The following is a 14,047-nucleotide window of genomic DNA, read 5'->3' as shown; positions in this document are numbered from 1 at the left end:
GCGGGCAGGCAGGTGGAAACCGAGGTTTTTCGAGGAAGAGTGCTGTCCTCCTCCGGGACTCGTCTAGCCCAAGCGGCACTCAGGGCTCTGTTCTTACGGACCTTGTGTTCCCTACCGCGTTTGCACACTCTGTGGGTGTGCCTCCACTTGTGCTCGCAGCCTCAGCCCTAGCAAAATGGCTTCCATGGAGCGACTGGGGGGGGGGGGGGTCAGCTCAGGTCCTGGGCAGCTCTGCTTTCTCTCTGTGAGGCTGTTCTTTGTTACTGGTTCAACTTGGCACACTGGTCCTGGGGCCTTATGCACCCCACACTCAAGCCTGACATAAGATACCTGTTTTTATTGGGTAGAACAGAAAAATGATCATATTTTGTGGGAGCATGTAGGTCCCCCAACTTACATTCCACCCAAGTGTCCAGGCACACTCAGCTGCAGGAGAAGAAAACACAGTTGCAATATCCACCTTTATTTCACCCCTCTTCTCCAGATGTCTTTCCCTCCTTTCTCACGCCAGCCCTTTACCTCGGTTGCCTTTAGGTCCAAGCGTGTGCATGTGGCTCTTGGACCTAGACCCACTGCGGCCCTTGCCTCAATACCCTACTTGAGACTGCCAGCCCAGTAACCATATATACTGGGTCCTCTCCAAGGTCTCTCTCTCTCCTGGTGAGGCCCATCCAGGGATGGGAAAATGCTCACCAGGGTCTGGACTCCCCAACTTCCTTTCTGAAGTCTTCCTCTGACAGTCTGGTCCCCATAGCCCCATTCAGTGCAAACAGTCTCCAGTGTGGTTCTCCTAAGGGATGATGGGAATTTACCCCTCTGCTTGGGAAAGAGGAATCGGGCTGTAGGCTTACTTTCCTCTGTGGTTTGTTAGCATCATGGCTCAGCCTTAATTACTTTTTGAAAGATCTTCCACACAACACTTGATCTCTCCTAACTGGAGAGCCAGTAAACAGTTATGACTTAGTGGGAAAAGGAGAGAAGCAGAGATTGGTGGCTGCATATACTGCATTGACTCGCATTCCTGGCCCCAGAGTCCAGATCTAAGCAGACTTTCTAGTTGATTAACATCCTCCTACCCCAAATCTTTCTTTCCAGAAGGCCCAATCAGTCTTCATTAATCCTATTACCTTTTCGATGTTGGTATTTTGCTCTTCAAAACTCACCAGATCATTCATTTTGGCGTTTTGGTAAATCACACTAAACAAAGGTGACCTTGTGAAAACATTTTCTACATCTAGTTCAAGGGTGATGAGACCCTACAAATGACCATGTGTAGGGTATGTGTAGAAAGTTATCTCCTATACCTTTTCCCTACCCCCTAAATTGTTAAAAGTGATATTTTTCTGTTTAGAGAGAACAGAGAACAGAAATAACCCTGTTTTATCACGCCCATCTGGAGAGATGAACATGCCTGCAATCATTGGGAGAAAGGTCAGTTCTTATGCTCTTACTGCAGACCTTTCCCAAATAGCTTGTTTTAAAGGTGCCGAATCAATTAGTCTCCCTTGGCATGAGATTAAGGCCAGGAAGAACACAGTTGAAGAAGAAGTATGTTGAAAATGGTCTTTAGAATGATACTTTGAAGAAGAGGACGGAGAGAGGCACAGAAATGCCTGCCCAGTGTTTCATGATTATTAAGAAGTCAAAATGAAAACCCAAACAAACAAACAAAAGACTCTGCCTATGTCAGAAATCCCTCCTCACAAGACTGAACTCAGTCTGTATTGTGGCTGCCCAGTTGTGAAAAGTTCTGCCTTTGTTAAAATGAAAACAAGGATGGAAAGGCCAAATTGGGAGCTGGGCCTCTGCTGGACTGCCTGCTTTTAGCCTGCCCATGGAGTTGAACCACAGATCAGTAGGCTTCCATATTCACTATCACTCTAGTAGGCATTTTTTCTTTGTCACCTTTGGGTCAAAACGCCCAGAGATAAGTGCTTTACCTTAGAAAGCGGTTTAGTTTTCTATCACAAATCAGCCATTCAAAGCATGTGTTTTGGAACGAGAGATAAGGGCAGCAGTTCCTCATTCTGCTTGGGCCTCTAGTTAGAGGGCCCCGAGTAGCCACGGGAGGATGGCAGGAGAGCAAGTGCTGACCTTTGGATGCAAATCCAAGCCTTTTATCGGAGGAAAAGTGACAATCATTCCTAGCACACTAGAGAAGCCAAGGCCAAATATTTACTTTTTGTAAAAATCAAACCTTAGCTATCTAAATGCATTTATGCAAAAGAAGGAAAGAACTGGAGACTTTTATACTGCAGAGTACTTCTTTATTTTAAATGCTGGACTAGAATGAAGAATAACTGTGTGGTTCTTTTTCCTGGGGGAAAATGGGTTGGGTTTGGATGAAAAGTTGGAATTCTGAAATGACTTTGAAGCTTGTTAAAGTTCCCTGACAATACAATCACCAAACCATATAATAATTTCTCGTAATAGTTACCTGTCAGGGCACCAATTTCTTTTACTGCAGGATTAGCCCATCAGAGTAGATCTGAGTTGGACATTACTGATTAAAGTCTGCTCAAATATGTTTAATTCTTTAATGTCACTTTCTTAACAGCCTATAAAATAAATTAGTGAAAAAGTATTGACTCACAAAGCCAGCAGATCTGTTGGTAACTATGGTCATATTACAATAGTATTTACCTATCAGAAGGTTGATCTAAATAATAAAGCTAACATTTCCTTTTAAATTGTCAGTGGAAAGATATGTTTATTACAGTGTCCTCCATCAGTGGGGGGGGAGGCGATTAGGTAAAGTTTAAATGAAAAAGTATGAGCATAGTACACACCACTGATACAAACTACATGGAGTAGTAAATAATTATGCCCTCTGTTACACTATGTATATTTTATTTACCTGTTTCAGAGGTGAATGATAAACCTAGCCCAACTATGGGAGGAGTTAATAAAGTATTCCAAAAGCATGATCTAACAAAACTTGAGGATAGTTCTGTTTTATTGTTAACCCTTTGCAGGAAATCTTCTGAAGCTGAAAAGAAAAAGGAAAGGGCTTTTGTGTTAGTTGATCCTTGGCTATTCTAGGGCTCAGGTTGGTGTGAAAGGGACGAGGAGGTCACTTGAAATCTCCTTTTATCTGCTCTTATTTTCTCTCTGGATCAGCAACTTTGAATAGACATCATCTAATCGCTCTTAATGGAAAGAAACTGTGGGAGCAATGAAATGCCTTTACTCCAGAAGTGAATACATGTGTGTGGATAGCTAGCTGAGCTTGCGTAGGACTACATTTCTGCACTCGTGTGCTTAAAGATTTTTCAGAGTGCATGGATATATACATAAAAGTTTCTTCTACACTCTGGGGGCAGGGTTTGGGTGGGTTATTTTGCCTTCACACACACACATCCACTTGAGGATTCCCTACCAGGTCCTGGTGATACTTTCAGCTGACTCTTCCTTCAGCTTTTTCTTGCCCTTGCTCTCTGAGATGTCATATTTAAGTCCCCCCAAAGAAAGCAAATAATTGAGAGCACGATGGACAGCTTTTTAGTGCAAACATCTTATTTCCTTTCTGCTTTCAACTGGAAGTCACACTAACAGGAGGATTTCTTTTCAGAGGGTAAAGGTTGTGTGACAGGTGAGAGGTGATGGGGTAAAGCGAGATCATTACTTTCAATTTCTCCCCAGTATTTTTTCTTTTCGGTCTTTCTTGGAATTAAATTGGTTAAAATACAATAAATAAGTGGAAAACAAGAGCCTGACATTAGGCAACTTAAAAGGTTTTCTTGCTATAGATACATACCTCCAAACCTTTGAAGCTGAGCAACTGATTACAATTTGTTTTGAAATTAGAATTATTCTAGTTAAGTTTCATATGCTAACTAAAATACCACTTAAGTTGTCTTCCTTAAGCATTACAGTTATTTTAAAAAGGAGAAACAGTCCACAGCTAAAGTATAAATGGCTATCCAGAAAAGAACATTTGATTTCCAGGACTGAAAGCACTGGGCTTTACCTCCTAAGAAGCTCTCCGCACTCCCCCCCCCCCCCACGTTCTTTTAAGTAAGATTCGCATCTCTCTTAGAGCCTGGGTCACTTTGCTGTAAATTCCCGTAGAGGAATACATGGTTACCGGGGCTACAAGTTCCCATCTCAACCTGCCAGCCTCCCTGCCCCCTGCTCCAGACTGCAGAGACCCTTGGCTGTCAGGGCCAGGACCTTGAACCCCTCCTCTCTACCCCAGCCTACAGGAGATCGATGTTCCAAAGTTTGAGGTTGGGAGGGAGAGGATTAATCCCTCTTTAACTCCTCTTCTCAGTTCTGAACCCCAACGGATCCGTTTCCTGGTGTTTCCTGGTGTTTCCTGGTGAATAGGAGGGTAGGAGCCGCCCTGTCTAATAAAGATTAAATTAAGTAGAAGAATCCCAGCCGCTGGATATTTGGAAGCTCCGGTGGGGCGTCAAACCGACGTTTAACACATTTTTTCCACTCACTGTGCACAAGTATTGGATTCATTGGGCTTAACTTTAGAAAGGAAAGAAGAAAAAAAATAAGAAGGAAAGAAAAGAAAAGAAAAAAAAGAAAGAAAGGAAAAAGTCAAGGAGAAACCGCAGTATCAAGGGTGAAGTGACTTTGTGTTCAGAGAGGCTGAAAGCAGAAGCAGGGCTTCCTGACTTTTCTGGTCTTTTCTTTCTCCGAACTCCTCCAAGAATTGGAGGCTCCCTCTCCGCAGTGAGGGCTCAGAATTTTGCTATTTTGGTGGGTTTGAGTCCACATTTATCCGTTAGGGACAGTTTGGTGGCTTAGGGTGAGGACTGGGCATGCGGGAGGAAAGGTGAGCTCAGGACCTAGTCACCTCTTCTATGCTTACTTTGAACCAAGGTTTTGGTAGCACACACTGAGCAATTTCTTTCAGTTACTGCCCAGTAGGAGAAACACTGGCTTTTTCTGTCTGCCGCATTCAGCGAGGTGGACACTGACCTTGAAGCTGAGGCAGCCAGGCACTCCCTCCCCTGGGAATCATTCCGGCCCCAAAATGTTGGCCTCTCACTCCCACCTGCTTCTCTAGTTCCAGGGTGCAGTCTGGGGGGGGGGGCAAAAGGCAAGTCCCTTCGTGCCAATGCCTCGTTCCTGCAAATACAACACTGAATAAATTAACCTCAAACCAGCTAGTTGGGGTGTAGTAGTTTAGCAGGACTAATTGCAGACAATAGAGCTGAAATGACTTTTCCAATTAGCTGCTGGTTGGAGTTTAGTTGGAGGAACTGTCAGTTCCAACGATGGGTAATTGCTTTATTGCTCACAAAACTATCATCTATTTAGAACATATGTGCTAATTACTCTGGATGGGCATTGAAAAAGAGACCATAAATCTAATAGCACTTAAAAAAGTCTATGGTGCTTGTAAGCAACCCCAGCCCAGGTTGGGGTGATGGATGGCTGTCTTTCAGAAAGGCTAGGGTTTTGGAATGGAGGCACCGACTGAATGCTCTGGTCAAATCGCGTGCATGAGAGCGAGGGACCAGCGCAGTTGTGCCGAGGTTATAAATCACTGTCATCAAAACCAGTCCCCTCTTTCGCTGCGCACTTCTTTTTTTCATTTTCGCAAAAGATTACTTTAGAAATCTTTTAATTGGATTATGCTAGGAAATTAATCTCCTTTAGCCTTGGCTAAACTTATTGTGGTCACTGTCGGGAGGAAAGCCCTGTAACTGCAGTGAGGGCCACGTCCCCTATTCCCTCCTAACTTCAGCCCTCGGGGCCTCCCAGCTGCGTGGGACAGCCTTGCCCCAAGTCCTAGGGAGTGATTGGGGGTGAGAAAGAGTGGAAAGACGCGTCTTGCGGAAGCCCGCGGCGGTCCCTAGTGAACCCCTTTGTCCTAAATGCGACGTTTCTGTCCCGGATTCCCTAGTTCCGTATCCAGCATCCCTATACAACACTGCGCTTTCCTCCACAAGGGGGTCTGGGATTCCGGGGGTCTGCTACAACAAGGAGGAAGGAGGCTACAGTGGCGGGAAGAGGAGGTGAGGTTTGCCGGAGGAGGGCTGCCAGCCAAACTTATTATTCTGTCCCCTTGTCTTCCACGCCCCTCTTCTGGCGGGGAGCTCGGGCTTTGCGAACATTCTCCACTCTACTTCTCTGCGCAAAAACGCATGGCTCGGTTTTTGGGCGTTTTCCCTGGCACAACTCTGGACACACTTCCCCCTGACGTGCACAACGCTTGAGGTCCGAGAGCTAGGGCCCTCCCGGCTCTTCCAGGCTCCAGGCGCACTAGCGCAACGTAGGCTGGGGACCTCCCTTTCAGTCCCGTAGCTGCAAGTGCTTAGCCTGGTCCAGCGCTGCACGGGCAGCTGCTGAAGCTGCGGGGCTGGCCCCGCCGGCCGTTTATCTCTGCGGGAGATGACAACATCTGCCTGAAAGTGTATACCTATTTTTGCAGCTCAACTTAGTTCTTAAAAGCAGCCGTCGGAGGTGTGGTTAATTGATGGGGATAAAGGCTCAATCACTTGACGGGGAGACGCCAACGATCCTTTAACATACTTTAAAAAGAACAACCACCACCCCAAACGTCGGCGAGACATTGCTAGGTGGGAGTAGAAGACGCAGATCTGGATGCAAGAAAAGCGGCGCTTGTGCCGTTTGTATTTAGAGGCTTCAGTAAGGGCTGAGCCCTGGCTCTCAGGGCTGGGGCACCTGGGAGCCACCAGGGCGCGCAGCTCGGGCTGTCAAGGGGTTGTCGTGTGGCCCCGGAGAGCGGAGCGTGACAAGGACCCGGGAGAGCTCGGGATGACAAGTGACCAGATCGAAGGGGGGGTTGGGGTTGGGGTTGGGGAGCCTTGGCCGCTATTCCCTGGGCTCTGTCACTCTATCAGCCCTTCCTCTGCGCGGGACTGGGTCCCCATACGGCAAGCAGTTTGTTCTGCGCTCTTTAGAGTTACCCCTCGTCCAGCATGAGCGAAGTGGTCAAGTGGCCGAGCTCGGCGGGAACTCGCGGGGTTCAGCTGTCTGAAGAACCTCAGAGGGACCCCGGGACCAGGAAAGAAAGACAAGTGCCGCTGTGTGTGTGTCGCCCCAAACCGCAGCGCCAAAGCACGTGGTCATATTTTGCCGGGTTTGCCCAGAGTCCTGGAGCCGGGCGTCCCGGTGATTTAGCAGCCCTGGGTCCCGCCGCCGGGTCAGGGCAGCTCTTGCGCACCACCTTTCCCAGACTTCTGACCACCACTTTCTCCCCAACACCTTCTCTCGCCTGTTTTCTCTTTGCTCAGTTCTGGTTTAGTCTCCAGAGGGTCAAGATTGTATTACACTGAGCAAGCCCCCAACTTAGGTTCCCTCAGGCACTAAAATGAAAAAACAAAAAATCCAGATCGCCTTTTCCGTTTGCGAGGGGGAACGCCCTTCAGGTGCGGGCGGTTGTGTCCCTAGCAGATTTTGCGAGTATCCCGTTGTACTCTTTGGAGAAGGATAACCTTGATGCTTCAGGTTTGAGCTCCCTCTGGAATCGGAAGGAGAAAGAACTCCAATCCTTGTCCAGATTTCATTATATTGAGAGATCGCAGGTGTTTCGGCGGCTGCTATTGTCTGCCTTCCTCCCTGAGCCCACATCCCAGGGATGAAAGAGTCCCAGGAAAGTTAATTTCCCCAAACCCTCTTGCGGAGAAGGCATACGTTGTCACGGGCGAAGCTTTGAGGTCAAAGATTTGAAGAAGTGTAATTAAGAGTCCCAACTCCCAGAGTGTGCCTGTCTCGGTATGGTTCTGCCCTTCCACTGTGACTGTCTAACCTCATCTAGTGTGGTTCTGCCCTCTGTGATGTCGAGGAAATCAAGGCTCACTGTCACTTGGCCGTCGACCCCCCACCCTTGCCCCTCCGTCTTCCTTAGCAGGGGAGTACTCCAAGGCCGTGGTCTCCAAGATCCTTGGGCGTTTCGGAGTCAGGGACAGGGTCCCAGGTGCAGGTTCACGCCCTGCCCAGGATGAAGTCTGTGACCTGGCGGCAGGTCCCCGAGGCTTTCCTGAAGGCCTGCTGCCTCAGGACTGCCAGGGTCCTGAACTGCCTGAGGCGGCCTCTTGTCCGCCCAAGCCCTCGGATCAGCGTGGGCCCTGAGCGGTGTGGGCCCTGAGGGCGGCCAGGAGGCATTTGGCCCAAGTCCGCGCCGTCCGCGTCCCAGTCAAGGGCCTTTACACCCGTGTGTCTCCTCACATTTCTCTCCCCACAAGGGCGCTCCCTTGCGAACGAATCCTGCGCTCTGCGAACCAGGCTCCCTGGAGGGCCCCGGGGTCCCTCCCACTACTTCCCTCGAAGTCGGGGATCCCTAGCCCTGACAACGGCCGCGGCGGGAGCAGTTCCCGGAAGCGAGGCCCACATCCGGGCCCGAAGCCTCGCTCGCAGGGTTGGCTTCCGGGCGCTCGACGCGAGTGAGTCGCTTCGCGCGGCGAGGGTCCCGGGCCGGGGATCGCGCCCTCGCCGGTGCTGAAGGTCCCTACCCCGAGAGCTGGCCGGAGTGACAGAGTCCTGGGCCGGTGCGGGGTAAGACTTAAGAAGGAAACCAGGCAAGACCGGCGAGTGGCGCACGCGGCGGAACCCTAGGCCCACGGCCTCGGTCGGCGCTGGCAGTTGGCGTCCCAGGGTCGGTGCAGCAAACTTCCTCGGTATGGGCCAAGAGGGAGTGTGAGCCGGCTTTTGGCCCAACTTCGTAAAGTTCGGAGACTCACGGTCGAAAGAGACCGCCTTGGCCGTCGTCCCCATTACGCTTTTTGCCCTCCCTGGCTAGAGCCCTCTGAGCCTTTGCGGTGTTCCCGTGCTCCGGGGCTGACAGCTGGCCCTCCCTTGGGCACCTAGTCCTCTTCAGGTGTTGGGCCGAGAGGGGGTAAGGAGCAAGGCTTGGGGTGAGGCTAGGAAACCTCAAACCCGGTTTTCTGGTTTAAGGAGGAGCTCGTTCTTAAGAAGCTGAAAAGTCAGTGGGAGTTAACTTTGAGGCCTGCGGCATTTTTGAAAACATCTATCTACAAGGCGGGAACTACACAGAAAAACCGTTGTGTAGTTCTTAAAAAAATTTTTGGGGGGACCGTATCTGGAGAGCTTTCCCAGAGATTGTTTTATAATCTCGCAAATTAGAGAGTTGGTATGCATCTTGCCATCAGTACACTGAATAGTATGTTCCTTCAGACAGGGATTGAGAAACGGAAATACCACCACCCTCCAGCCAAACTTGTGAGGACTGATTGCAGGGGAACTGGTGCTCCAGATGTTGCACTAGAGGCGCTGCGAGTGTGAGCAGGTAATATGGAGAAGAGTGACATTGTTAACAGAAAGTATCTAATTAACAGTGACTTCATTTGATTGGAAGGGTGAAAAAGCCTTTTTAAATCAATCCAGATTCACTGGCCTAAGCTCAGCCAATTTATGAATGCAGAGCCTGACTGGGCTCTGCTTTCTTTCAAAGATGTCATCTTAGGGGTAATAGCATAGGTGAAGTCATTTGGTTACACTGTGGAAACTTTTATAGTGCCTTCCTCGGGAATCTAATTCGGTGCTTCTTCATTTTATTAGGAACAGACTGACTCCATCAACTCTGCTCTCCCTGTTTAGAGGCAGGACTGCTTGAAGCAATTAGGTTCACCAATTAGCATACTTCTACTGACCCCAGCAGCAGCACCACTCCTTAGATTATCCATTTCTTCAAAGTCAGGGAAAAAAAGCTGGAGGACAACATGCTTCCCAGGTGTCTACCGGGGGGAAAAGTAAGCCCACAAACAGGGTAGCACAGCTGTGCAAAAAGCTTTCTAATAGTCCCCAAGTGTTTCAGCAACTTTGGTGGATTTTTCTCCCCTTTTCTGATTCTGGATCCTATAATACCTCCTTACTTTCACATAGCCTTTAAAGCCTGTCTCCTTTGGTTGTGTTTTGGCAGAGTTGCTTTTGAGTTCTCTCCCTTCTTTTATGTACACCTGCATGCTAATGAAGCTGTGGACAGTGTTAGGGTCCAGAGAAGGAAATCACTGAAGGCTCTTTTAAAGTCTGTTAAGGGCTCAGGTCTTTGGGGCTGTGTGTGTGTGTGCATGTGTATGTTTTTGCATGGGTACATGCCTCAGAACCTATGAGGAGAGGCCAGAGGTTGGAAATTGGGAGATACATCATTGCTTTCCTTAATTTTGAAGGTGTACCTGCAAGGCTTTGCTGCAGTCTCTTCACTGAAACCTCAATCAGTTGGTGGCCAACATCTTTAGTAAAAGCAAATGTCTGGAGCTCAAAGCAGTCTGGGAAAGAAGGGGCTTTGCTCTTTGCACTATCATATGTAGTGAAGGGATTACATTTACATAGCCATTGTCTCTCTCTCTCCCCTAAAATATATATTCCTCTGTAAGATTTTACTAGATTGAATTGCTGACAGTTCATCAGTACCAGCAACAATGTAATATCCTAACCTTATTAAATCAATAAATACTAGATCCATGTATTGAATTAAAAATGTATCAGCATGGCCAGGAATTGTAATTATATGGCTGTGGACTGCAGAATCAAAGATGCCACTCAAAAATTGACAAGGTAGCATTTATTTAACCTTTTTCTATTTTGCGTCTGTGATTAGATATTCTGGGTTTTAACATTTCAGGGACCATTGTGACAGGTTTTTTGTTTTGTTTTGTTTATTTCTTGGAAATTCTTTTCTTTCACCTCTCACATTTTTTTTATTATGTTATGTTAATCACCATACATTACATCATTAGTTTTTGATGTAGTGTTCCATGATTCATTGTTTGCGTATAACACCCAGTGCTCCATTCAATACGTGCCCTCTTTAATACCCATCACCAGGCTAACCTCTCCCCCCACGCACCTCCCCTCTAAAACCCTCAGTTTGTTTCTCAGAGTCCATAGTCTCTCATGGTTCGTTTCCCCTTCTGAATCCCCCCCCTTCATTCTTCCCCTCCTGCTATCTTCCTCTTTTTTTTTTTTTTAACTATATAATGTATTATTTGTTTCAGAGGTACAGGTCTGTGATTCAACAGTCTTGCACAATTCACAGCGCTCTCCATAGCACATACCCACCCCGATGTCTATCACCCAGCCACCCAATCCCTCCCACCCCCCCATCACTCCAGCAACCCTCAGTTTGTTTCCTGAGATTAAGAATTCCTCATATCAGTTTCACATCTCACGTTTAACCACAAAAATGATACATGTTTAACAATAGTAATATACTGTGGCTTTATTTTTCTTGTCCTTAGTTTTCATCTAGGAAGTATAATTCCACTCAGGATACATTACTCTAATAAGACATACTCAGGTGCATAAGTTTCTACTTGGCATGAATAAATTTAGATGTTCTTTTGTATGTGTAAATAAATATACTCAGTGTGACTGTATTGCTGTACATTGATATACATTTATTTTTTAAAAAGAAACCACTTTTGATTTTATCTTTCAGCATTGCCGATGATAATTAAAAGCTAAAGAACTGTTTATTATTTCAAAACAAGTTATTTATAATCTGATTTGCTGTTGAAACTTATGTGGCTAGAGATGAAATTAAAATTTTCAAGTCTTTAAACCTAACAGACTACTTAGAAAGTTACGCATATTGTGAATGGTTACATTTTATGTGTGAAAAAAATAGTTTATATGCGGTTTACCAGGAATTGGTCAGTTAAGTTGTAGATTAGTGGCTGAATTTTAAAGTTAGTCCCTACTGAAAACAAGCAATGTGTTTAAGAGCTGGAATTTCAATGGAAAAAGTAATATTACTCTAGCCAGGTATTTGTTTATACTGATTAATGATGCTAATTATTTAAAAACATTCATCCCCTTTTGATGTCAGCTAGCATATTTGTGGTACTGAATTCTGAATATAAAGTCATTGGGCCTTGGGTTCACTACACTGTGAAAGAAAAAATCTTTATTTGATGAAATAGGCAATCAACTGAAATCTATCCTCTTTAAATAAACTGATTCTTCAGTATTTTCCCAGTGTTGGTGTAAGTTGTTGTCTGTGATGTCCCCTAGGGCTCTTTCCTCTGCTCTCTGATTTGGTATATAAAAGCAGCTCTGAATGATGGATTACTGTGTCATTGCAGCCTGCGAAGGATTAATTTGTTTCATTGATTTCTCTTTAGGCAGATTGCCAGAATTTGCTGCTTCCCACCTTTCCTCAAGACTTCTAGAAGTAATAGACAGTAATAGCCTAAGACAAATCAGCTCCTTTTTTGTAAAAACAGAATCATGAAACCAGGAATCCTAATAAGAGCTTTGGCAAACTTTTTATTGGCATATTGGGAAGAGCAATTAATAGGCTACTTTATCTGGTTTAGAAGTAGTTTGAATTGAAAAATTTCTTTGGCTTGGTGACTTAAAACATATCATATTAATAGTTCCTAAGTAAGCATTTATAATATTTGTACCATAAACATTTTCTCAAATTTGTAAGTATCTTAAATATTTAACTCAGGAAAAAATGTGTTGTTTATGTGATTGACAAACACTTCTTTATATGCCAGATTTTAGGATCAAATAATATGGCAACATAACTTTAAGTCAATTTACTTATAAATATTTATAGGATTATTTGATGCAAAGAATTTTTAGAAACTTTGGACAAGGACATAGAGTATTAGAGGATAGAAAGAGAATTGTTTAATTGTTTGAAGAAAATATAACTTTGTGACTAAAGGACTGGTATTTGCTCATAATAATTTCCAAAATTAAAAATGACATTTTGTACATTTTCTCTAAGCCTTTTTCCTCCAAGCATTTACATGTTTTATTTATACATATATAGATAGATACCACTTTGTATCCTGCTTTTTCAGTTGGCATTATACAGTGAAAAATTTCCTGTATAATTGAAATTATTATTAAAGTCATTTATATTGACTGTTTAATGTTTTAACATGTATACTTTAATTAATCATTGTTCTATTGGAGAGTTAGATTTCTAACTTTCCATTATTGTAAATAAAGTTATGATGAATGACATTTTAAATAAATCTTACTCATCCCTGTGGTTATTTCCTTAAAATACATTATTACAAAAGAATTTGCTTGGATGAGGGTATAGACTGTTTTTTTAAGGTTCTTGATATCAATTGCCAGATTGTTTTCCAGAAAGGTTTTTCCAGTTTATACTGGTACTGTTTAAAAAATGTCTCTGTAGAGGCAGCAGCATTCTCATTTATGTTACACAAGCAAAGAAAACAGAACAACACTCTTTCCTTGTCTTCTGAAAGTAGTGGCAGCATTTTACATATACTTAGTCTCTCAGAAGTATTTTCTCAACTGCAGATGTGAAATAGGCTGGTTATACAAATCTATTTGTTTCCCTTCTGTAGTGCTGAAAATTATATTGATTTAATGATCTCAAGTTATACTTTTTATGCAATTAGTTGTGTAGTAAAAACTAATATTGTCATGTGCTAATGTCTTTTTTTCCTCTATTGTGCTATGATAGTAGTCCATGCAGTATCAGCAAGTTTATGCTCTTCCTGTGCTTTGCTGAAAGGAAAAAGGAACATCTGTTTCCATTATATATCTGCATCATAATGATAACAATTAAATAGCTTTTATGGTAGTATACAGTAAATATATTTTGCTGAATGACCTATACTTTCTTGTTGGAAAATTTCAGAGATTTCAGAGGCACTTAGTTTTTACAGGTAGGTTCCATGTAGAAGTTTAGAAAGGCCTTTGGTTACTTTAGGTAAATCACTGTAGTTTCAGTATAAACAAACAAAGAACCCTGAAGATTAAACTCTAGGCTATCAGATGTGACTCTTGAAAGTGTTTTTCTTAGGCAGATGTTTAGAGTACAAATTATTAGGTACCTCAATATTCTTAAGTGGCTTAATCATGCTACTAATAACAGAGTTCATTTTGTGTTTTGTGCTGTTTGTGTACTTTTAATATTTTACTAAGCCGGAAATTGGGAATAGTTTTATATGTGTGTGTGTGTGTGTGTGTGTATACTCACACATATATAAATATATTTACAGCCTAGTGCTTTTTTTGTGTGTGTGTATATTAGGGGAGCATAGTCATATTTACCTTTTAAGCTCAGCAGGAGAATGTTTGAAACCCATGCACTATTTCCATTGACCTT

At 44.3% G+C, this 14,047-nt stretch overlaps 1 long non-coding RNA gene across 12 annotated transcripts in view; it reads left to right on the top strand.

The window, feature by feature from the left end:
- The window catches only part of LOC123860012 (uncharacterized), a 164,100-nt gene that overhangs the window by 4,967 nt on the left and 145,086 nt on the right, over nt 1–14,047 (top strand). For all 12 annotated transcript variants that reach the window (XR_010413141.1, XR_010413138.1, XR_010413140.1 and 9 more), the window contains one exon: nt 9,121–9,232. This is a non-coding gene — a long non-coding RNA (uncharacterized LOC123860012). The remainder of the gene's footprint in view (nt 1–9,120; nt 9,233–14,047) is intronic.

This window comes from Mirounga angustirostris, unplaced genomic scaffold (genome assembly GCF_029215605.1).
Source record: "Mirounga angustirostris isolate CCGP_5_RB_7025 unplaced genomic scaffold, mMirAng1.0.hap1 SCAF_7, whole genome shotgun sequence".
In the NCBI taxonomy this organism is placed as follows: Eukaryota; Metazoa; Chordata; class Mammalia; order Carnivora; family Phocidae; genus Mirounga; species Mirounga angustirostris.
Note: the sequence above shows the minus strand (reverse complement) of the source record. Positions and strands in the feature narration are given on the sequence as shown.